Raw genomic sequence first — 9,246 nt, 5'->3', positions numbered from 1 at the left:
AGAAGATACACCTGTGTGTTTGCTTGAGGTGGCCAAGTGGGTCCATGAGGTTGAGGGTTTGCAGCAATGCAGAGATGGGCTGAACCTAAACATATTCCTCTTGTACCCTCTGAGGCATAAAATGCCAGTAAGAACTGTTTCATCTGTCAACAAAATACACAGAGAATGCAGATAGCTGTGTGACCAACTTCCTGGCAGGAAAGCCCTTGAACACAGCTGGCTGTTACTGGTAGCCCTATGGGGCTACAAATGGGTCATGATAGGAGTAGACACTGATTCTGGTCTGGGCTTCGCTTACCTGGTGGTAAATGCAAATGCTCAGAATATTGTGAGAGAATTGGAAGATATTGCACCAATTTGATAGCTATCATTTCTTCAGACCAATGACCTCACTTTACAGCCCATAATGTCCAACAATGGGCAGAGAGATATCCTCCTCAGAGTAATATTCTGATAGAGAATTGGAACAGGCAATTAAAACACTGATTGTCTAAAACAGGGGGAGATAAAAGCACGAAGGGCTGGTTTACACACATTCATGAGAATGTGCTCACACTCAACATGAGCAGGGCTAAAGGAGTGTCCTCACTGAATAGATTTCTCTTGTTTTCCTGGTGGATCTGGGGCAGAAGGGTTGGGGAAGGTGCTGGTGTACTTTCTTCTTCATATAACCTCATCTTTTTTTTTTCTCCTACTTGTTGCGTTGGTCATAGGACCAGGGCTGCAATTACAAGGACAGGAAACATGAATGAATTCCTAAGCAAGGAACTATAACTATGTTTTTAACCTTATGTCAGAATTCCCAAGGGCCTAATGGGGCAGGATGTACCTTCACACCATCTGGCAAAATTGGGATTAACAGTGAATGCCACTATATTGCCTGGTGGTAAAGATAGCCCACTAGTTCTGCAACTATGTACCTTACTCTATGGGAACAGAGTGGACAGAGGAAGAAACACTTGCTAGAGTGTATTGCAGTCTGCAATCTACACCAGCATAGTGGCTGAACCTAATGTCCCTTCCAAAGGTAGAAAAGTTTGGGATAAAATGGAAAGAAGAAAAAATAGTAGCTGTTGGTAAAGGAATGATAAATGGGTTATGTAATGAGGGAAATTCAATATTACATTAACACCTCGGAAGAGGCTCAGAGCAAGAGATGATACCCAGACTTTCTTGTTACCAACCCTCTAATCTTATTCCCTTTTATCCCATGGCATATAGGCCAAACCATTAGCCACCACTCATGAATAAATGCTGTTATGGACTGAATTGTGTCCTTGCTGAAAAAGATATATCGGCATCCTAAACCCCAGTACCTCAGAATGTAACTTCATTTGGAGATAGGGTCTTAACAGAGGTAATCAAGTTAAAACAAGGTCATTAGGATGGGTCTTAATCCAGGATGGTTGACGTCCTTATAAAAAGGGGAAATTTAAACAAAGAGACAGACACACATAGAGGGAAGTCCATGTGAAGAGAAGGAGAAGATAGGGAGAAGATGGCATCCATATCCAAGGAAACAGAAATGGAGCAGATTCTCCCTCTCAGCCTTCACAAAGAACCCACCCTACTAACACCTTGATTTCAGACCTCTAGCCTCAAAAACTGTGAGACAATGAATTTCTATTATTTAAGCCACCCAGTTTGTGGTACTCTGTTATGGCAGCCCTAGAAAACTAATACAAATGCAAATACATACCTCGGGCCATCTTTCTTTCCAAGAAAAGTGAACAGTCAGATGTACCACTCAAGGTTCTTTCCTATCAAGGGGAGAGGGGCAAGATAGATGAAGGGGATTAAATAGTACAAACTACTAAATATAAGATAAATAAGATACAAAGATATAATGTACAGTAGAGGGAATTTAGCCAACACTTTATAATAACTTTATATGGAGTATAATCTATAAAAATATTGAATCACTATGTTGTACTTCTGAAAGTAAAATGATATTGTAAGTTAACTATACTTCAATTAAAAAACAAAGAACAAAAAACAAACCCATAAAGGTCTTTCCTAGCATGAGGAGTTCCTTTCCCTTCTGCCTTTCCGAGCCAGTCCTGTGGGATGTAATACATTACTAGTCTCCTTATGGTTTGTGTCAGATTTCTGTGAGGAAATATTTTAATATTAGGCTCAAATTTTCCCTCTTTAGTGATCTGATCACAGGGAATGAGCTGATCATTCCCTTCTCTACTATCTATTCTAGGTTTCTTTTCACCTTCACTAGCATGTCTGCTGGTTTTGGTGGCTTATCTGGTGGTATAATACAGACGTTCATCCCCAATAGATATGAGCCCTTGTCTTCAAGCCCTTTCAATATGGGATTGTTGCATATATCCAATTACCAATAAGGCCATAGATGTAGGTTGAAAGAGAGGTGGTAATGCAGGAGCAGTAGGTGTATTGCCAGTATAAACCGTCCACTTATTAAACATAGTTATGCTCCTCAGACCTGCTCACGTAAGATCTTGTATTACTACTTCCACTTGAAGATGGAGTGCTGCTACACATGCTACAATTTTATGGTTTGATGAATTGGGTAAATTATAGACACCTCAGATCACATGTTCACTTTATGTCCCACAGTCAGGGGTTCAGTCTCTACCGTGGTCCAATAGCAAGCCAGGAGCTGTGTTACTGAGCTGGGATCTCTAAGAAGCAGACTCTGAGATTGAGTTAAAGTCGGATATTTGCTAGGGAGTTCTTTGAGATTAACATCCATGGGGTAGAGGTGACAGAGGCAGGATTCAGCAAAGAGAGAAGTGGGGAACTCTGAAGCTAAAATGTCCCTTTAGAGTTGTGCTGAGCTAGCTGAAATGGCTAGGTCTTTATATTTCCACATTGATCAGTCATTGGATGTGGGCTGCCCTGAAAAGGGTGTGACAGCTGAAGGGTGCCTACTGATAACACTCCTGGCATTCCCAGAATCAAGACTTCAATGGAAAGGGAATTTCAGTGGTGCATGTCCATGTCCTTATAGTCCACCTTCTGTGCCTCTCAGATCCTTTTCTTCACACATATTCGTGGAGCAACTCCTTCATCGTTCTGCTGGTCTTCTCTTCCTGGGGGAAACTTAGAAGAGAAAGTTTAATGGGATGACCTATAGTCTCTACCACTGAAACTGCTATCAGGGTTAGAACTGATAATCATTGTCTCCCTTCTCTACTATCCATTCTAGGTTTCTTTTCACCTTCACTAGCATGTCTGCTGGTCTTGGTGGTTTATTTGGTGGTATAATCCAGACATTGATCCCCAAGAGATATGAGTCCTTGTCATCAAGCCCTTTCAATATGGGATTGTTGCATATATCCAATTACCAAAATAACTGGGCTAGTGTGTACCAGGAGGCACTCAGGTGGGTCAACTATGTGCCAAACATATTTTTCCTTGAACCCTGTGTGTCATAGCAGCCCTACTTCCTCCTGATGATCAGGGTCAGTTTCCCCTGTCAAGTTGGTGGCTCCTCTCTTGTCTGCTGGACCCTGGTCATATGGAAACAAAAGGATTGAGGATATAGCTTTAGCTTACAGTATAGCGGGAATCATGCTATATCCCCTGGTGGAAATGTTTCCCTTTAAGGACAAGGACTTCTAACTCTGCAGAGCCCAGAGTTTCAGAAAAGGGAAGCACAAATTCCCCAAGCAGGTCATTGAGAGCAATGTTAACTGAAGCCATTCCTGCCATATAAAGTAAAGGGCTTAGTGTTTGTCTCTATTGCTGGCATATTGGAAATTTGGATGTGGAAGCACCTAGATCAACCTTGGTAAGTTAGGTACTTGAATAGCTTTTATCTTTGCCACTGTGGCCTCTTTGTTCATCTGCTCATCATGCCAGCAGTGGCATGACAGGCCATGAGAGGCCAGGAGATCCCACAGGTGCAACAATCAAAATGTCTCCAGACATCACCAAATGTCTCCTTCTCTCCACCATTTTGAAAATCACAGGCTTAGGGTATTCCGCTGGTGACTATTACTGAGCCCGGGATAGGTATATAGTCTAAGTTGGTCCAATCAAATTGAAAGACAGATTTTGGTTGGGAAGAGCCACTCTCTGAACTTACCATGGACAAGGAAGGAAGTTCCCCAGTTACTGCTGGCAGGTTTCTTATGACGACAGACTTTGGAAATTTACAAGGAGGTGAGGGTAAAGCTGAAAGAATAATAAAGTATAAATAAATGTTCATTATCCAAAATTAGCAAGAGTTAAACAATTTGTGCCAGACCATAATTCGATCCTGCCTAGAGGCAGCCATACTTCTAGAACTGCACTGTCCGATAGAGTAATCACCTGCCACATGTGGCCACTGGGCACTTGAAATGTGGCTAGTCCAAACTGAGATGTGCTGTAAGTGTAAAATAAACACTTGATTTTGAAGATTCAGTACAAAATGAGAATGTAAAATATTGTTAATATTTTATACTATGATTATATGTTGAGCAATATTTTGGTAATTAGGTTTAATAAAATGTCATTGAAATTAATTTCACATGTTTCCTTTTGGCATGTTAATGTGGCTACTAGATAATTTTACATACATATGTGACTTTCACCCGTGGCTCACATTATATTTCTGTTGGACAGAGCTGCTCTAGACTACCTGGTTTTCGAGATAACACATTTTCTTATTGTTTAAACCAGTGTAAATTAGGTTGGTCTTTTTTTCTATCGAAAGCATCCTATTTGATACAAGAGACTGCTACAATTTAGTTAACCTGCTTTTTACTGATTATATACTGCTGGAACAGTATATAAGTGTATTTTGGGGGCTATCTGCTATTTCCTCACTCTTATAATTTTCAATCTCCAAAATATAAACAAGCCTTCTCCCATCACTAACATTTTTTTTTAACCTCCACAGTATAAGGAACTTGAAAGTTTATTAAAGGGAATTTTCAATCATACAGCATTAGCCCACTTGTGATACTCCTTTATCATAAGTAGGAAGCCCTTTGAGGCTTATTACCACACTGGGGAATTTATTGCTCCCCCTGAAATCTTTGGTTCACCAGTATCACAGATATTCTATGGAAAAACCACAGGAGTGTAATTCTTTTATCAACTCAGAGTGTTTCTACATGTCAAGTGGATTTCATTAAAAAAACAACATTTGACAAAATTCAACACACATTTATGATAAAAACCCTCCAGAAAGGTATAGAGGGAACTTACCTCAACATAATAAAGGCCATATATGACAAACCCACAGCCAAAATCATTCTCAATGGTGAAAAACTGAAACAATTTCCACTAAGATCAGGAACAAGACAAGGTTGTCCACCCTCACCACTATTATTCAACATAGTTTTGGAAGCTTTAGCCACAGCAATCAGAGAAAAAGAAGAAATAAAAGGAATCCAAATCGGAAAAGAAGAAGTAGAGCTGTCACTGTTTGCAGATTACATGATACTATGCATAGAGAATCCTAAAGATGCTACTAGAAAACTACTAGAGCTAATCAATGAACTTGGTAAAGTAGCAGGATACAAAATTAATGCACAGAAATCTCTTGCATTCCTATAAACTAGAGATGAAAAATCTGAAAGAGAAATTAAGGAAACACTCCCATTTACCACTGCAACAAAAAGAATAAAATACCTAGGAATAAACCTACCTAAGGAGACAAAAGACCTATATGCAGAAAACTATAAGACACTGATGAAAGAAATTAAAGATGATACAAACAGATGGAGAGAGATACCAGGTTCTTGGATAGGAAGAATCAACATTGTGAAAATGACTATACTACCCAAAGCAATCTACAGATTCAGTGCAATCCCTATCAAGCTACCAATGGTAGATTTCACAGAACTAGAACAAAACATTTCACAATTTGTATGGAAACACAAAAGACCCCGAATAGCCAAAGCAATCTTGAGAAAGAAAAATGGAGCTGGAGGAATCAGGCTCCCAGACTCCAGACTATACTACAAAGCTACAGTTATCAAGACAGTATGGTACTGGCACAAAAACAGAAATATAGATCAATGGAACAGCATAGAAAGCCCAGAGATAAACCCACGCACATATGGTCACCTTATTTTTTTATAAAGGAGGCAAGAATATACAATGGAGAAAAGACAGCCTCTTCAATAAGTGGTGCCGGGAAAACTGAACAGCCGCATGTAAAAGAATGAAATTAGAACACTCCCTAACACCATACACAAAAATAAACTCAAAATGGATTAAAGACCTAAATGTAAGGCCAGACACTATCAAACTCTTAGAGGAAAACATAGGCAGAACACTCTATGACATAAATCACAGCAAGATCCTTTTTGACCCACCTCCTAGAGAAATGGAAATAAAAACAAAAATAAACAAATGGGACCTAATGAAACTTAAAAGCTTTTGCACAACAAAGGAAACCATAAACAAGATGAAAAGACAACCCTCAGAATGGGAGAAAATATTTGCAAATGAAGCAATTGACAAAGGATTAATCTCCAAAATTTACAAGCAGCTCATGCAGCTCAATATCAAGAAAACAAACAACCCAATCCAAAAATGGGCAGAAGACCTAAACAGACATTTCTCCAAAGAAGATATACAGATTGCCAACAAACACATGAAAGGATGCTCAACATCACTAATCATTAGAGAAATGCAAATCAAAACTACAATGAGGTGTCACCTCACACCAGTCAGATTGGCCATCATCAAAATATCAACAAACAATAAATGCTGGAGAGGGTGTGGAGAAAAGGGAACCCTCTTGCACTGCTGGTGGGAATGTAAATTGATACAGCCACTATGGAGAACAGTGTGGAGGTTCCTTAAAAGCTAAAAATAGAAATACCATACAACCCAGCAATCTCACTACTGGGCATATACCCTGAGAAAACCATAATTCAAAGAGTCATGTACCACAATGTTCATTGCAGCTCTATTCATAATAGCCAGGACATGGAAGCAACCTAAGTGTCCATCGACAGATGAACAGATAAAGAAGATGTGGCACATATATACAATGGAATATTACTCAACCATAAAAAGAAACGAAATTGAGTTATTTGTAGTGAGTTGGATGGACCTAGAGTCTGTCATACAGAGTGAAGTAAGTCAGAAAGAGAAAAATAAACACTGTATGCTAACACATATATATGGAATCTAAAAAAAAAAAAAAAAAAAGAAGGTTCTGAAGAACCTGGGGGCAGGACAGGAATAAAGTAGAGAATGGACTTGAGGACACAGGGAGGGGCAAGGGTAAGCTGGGATGAAGTAAGAGAGTGGCATGGACATATATACACTACCAAATGTAAAACAGATAGCTAGTGGGAAGCAGACGCATAGCACAGGGAGATCAGCTCAGTGTTTTGTGACCACCTAGAGGGGTGGGATAGGGAGTGTGGGAGGGAGAAGCAAGAGGGAGGAGATATGGGGATATATGTATATGTATAGCTGATTCACTTTGTTATAAAGCAGAAACTAACACACCATTGTAAAGTAATTATACTCCAATAAAGGTGTTAAAAAAATTAAACAGAATTAAAAATTCAGTTCCCCGGGACTTGTCTGGCAGTGTAGTGGTTAAGAATCTGCCTGCCAATGCAGGGGACACTGGTTTGAGCCCTGGTCTGGGAAGATCCCTCATGCCGTGACGGATCTAAGCCCGTGAGCCACAACTACTGAGCCTGCGTGCTGCATTTACTGAAGCCCGCGCACCTAGAGCCCGTGCTGTGCAACAAGAGAAGCCACCACAATGAGAAGCCCACGCAATGCAACGAAGAGAAGCCCCTGCTCACTCCAACTAGAGAAGGCCCGTGCGCAGCAACAGAGATCCAATGCAGCCAAAAATAAATAAATAAATAAAATTCAGTTCCCCAGTCAAAACAACAACAACAACAACAACAACAACTGGATTTATCAATAGACATTAAGGTAATGGTGATGTGGCAGTGCCCTTAGGTTTAAGATCAATGTAACTACCCCTCAAAAAATAGCATTCAGAAAATGTATTAAACTCAAAAACAGAAAATATGTTTCAGGATTGAAGGAGGTAGATACTTCAGGGGAAACTTCAGTTGATCCTTTTAATTATCCCTGACAACCATCCATTTCAAGGTTTAATAACCAAAATACACCATAATTTTGGCAAATCTGAATTGCCTAGAATTTATCTCAAGTTATTTTCTGTGACAAAGATATTTGAGCATCATAAAACTCATAGGAAATTAAAATGCAAAGCAATATTTGGATTATTTTCATGTATAAGCATGGCCTCACAATTTATAGGGTTAAATAAAGCATTATGCAAAGGCTAGCATGCTACACTCATATCTATTAAGTAAGTAAAATCAGGTACAATTAAGGGACAAGCACATTGGAAAAATTTCTTCAAAAAGAGGAAATAGATCATCCTGGAAATTATATATACATCAGCTAACGTTCTTGAACACATTACAGAACAAAGAACTAAAGTACAGTTATGTAGAAGAGCATAATTTTCCTTCAAACTTAACATAAAAAACCAAACGGGTGCCACACCATTTAAGTTCCACCCCATGACACACAGTAGCACAGTCTACGAAATCAAAGAGGTCACATTCACACACTCTATTTGCAAACTTCTGGCCTCATAACAATTGGCACGGTCCGTGACTGGAGAGGAAATGTATATATAAAATGGCTCTATCTCATTTTAAGGCGACATAGAATGTATTTTCTCTGACAAAGCACTATAGGATTTAGATTGTATTTATTTTCTTCCTGGGTGGATCAATTGTTTCATTCAATTAGCAAATATTTTTTATCTCCCACGTTTTGATACTAAGCACTGGGACCGGATGAAAATGATATTAGACTCCTGGTTATCATGGAGCTTCCAATCTTAGGTGAGGGAGACAATAAGTAAATAAAGATATAAAGTGAATTTTTTAAATGTTAATCACATTTTAAGTGAATTCTCTAAAACTTAGATGCAGGTGCTGATATTTTAGAGAATAGAAATTGAAATTTTAATGACCTTGATAGTCTACCAAATTGATCCTGTTAATAAATGGAAATGAATAGGAATAAGTGGAAACTGTTACTCAGTTAGACTGAAGTACTATAAGTACATGTTGAAGAATACTTGACCACCTAAAGAAGAGGCAAGCAGAAAAGTTATCCAAACAGTAGTGGTGGATTTTTTAAAATTCCAAACTAATTTAAAAATTACTGGCAAATGAGTAGAAAGAAGTAATACTTCAATTATATTCTACTTTAATCAGACTACTTGTCTTTCAGCCAACTGTCCTAAATGAA

This window comes from Mesoplodon densirostris, chromosome 3 (assembly GCF_025265405.1).
Source record: "Mesoplodon densirostris isolate mMesDen1 chromosome 3, mMesDen1 primary haplotype, whole genome shotgun sequence".
NCBI classification, from domain to species: Eukaryota; Metazoa; Chordata; class Mammalia; order Artiodactyla; family Ziphiidae; genus Mesoplodon; species Mesoplodon densirostris.
Note: the sequence above shows the minus strand (reverse complement) of the source record.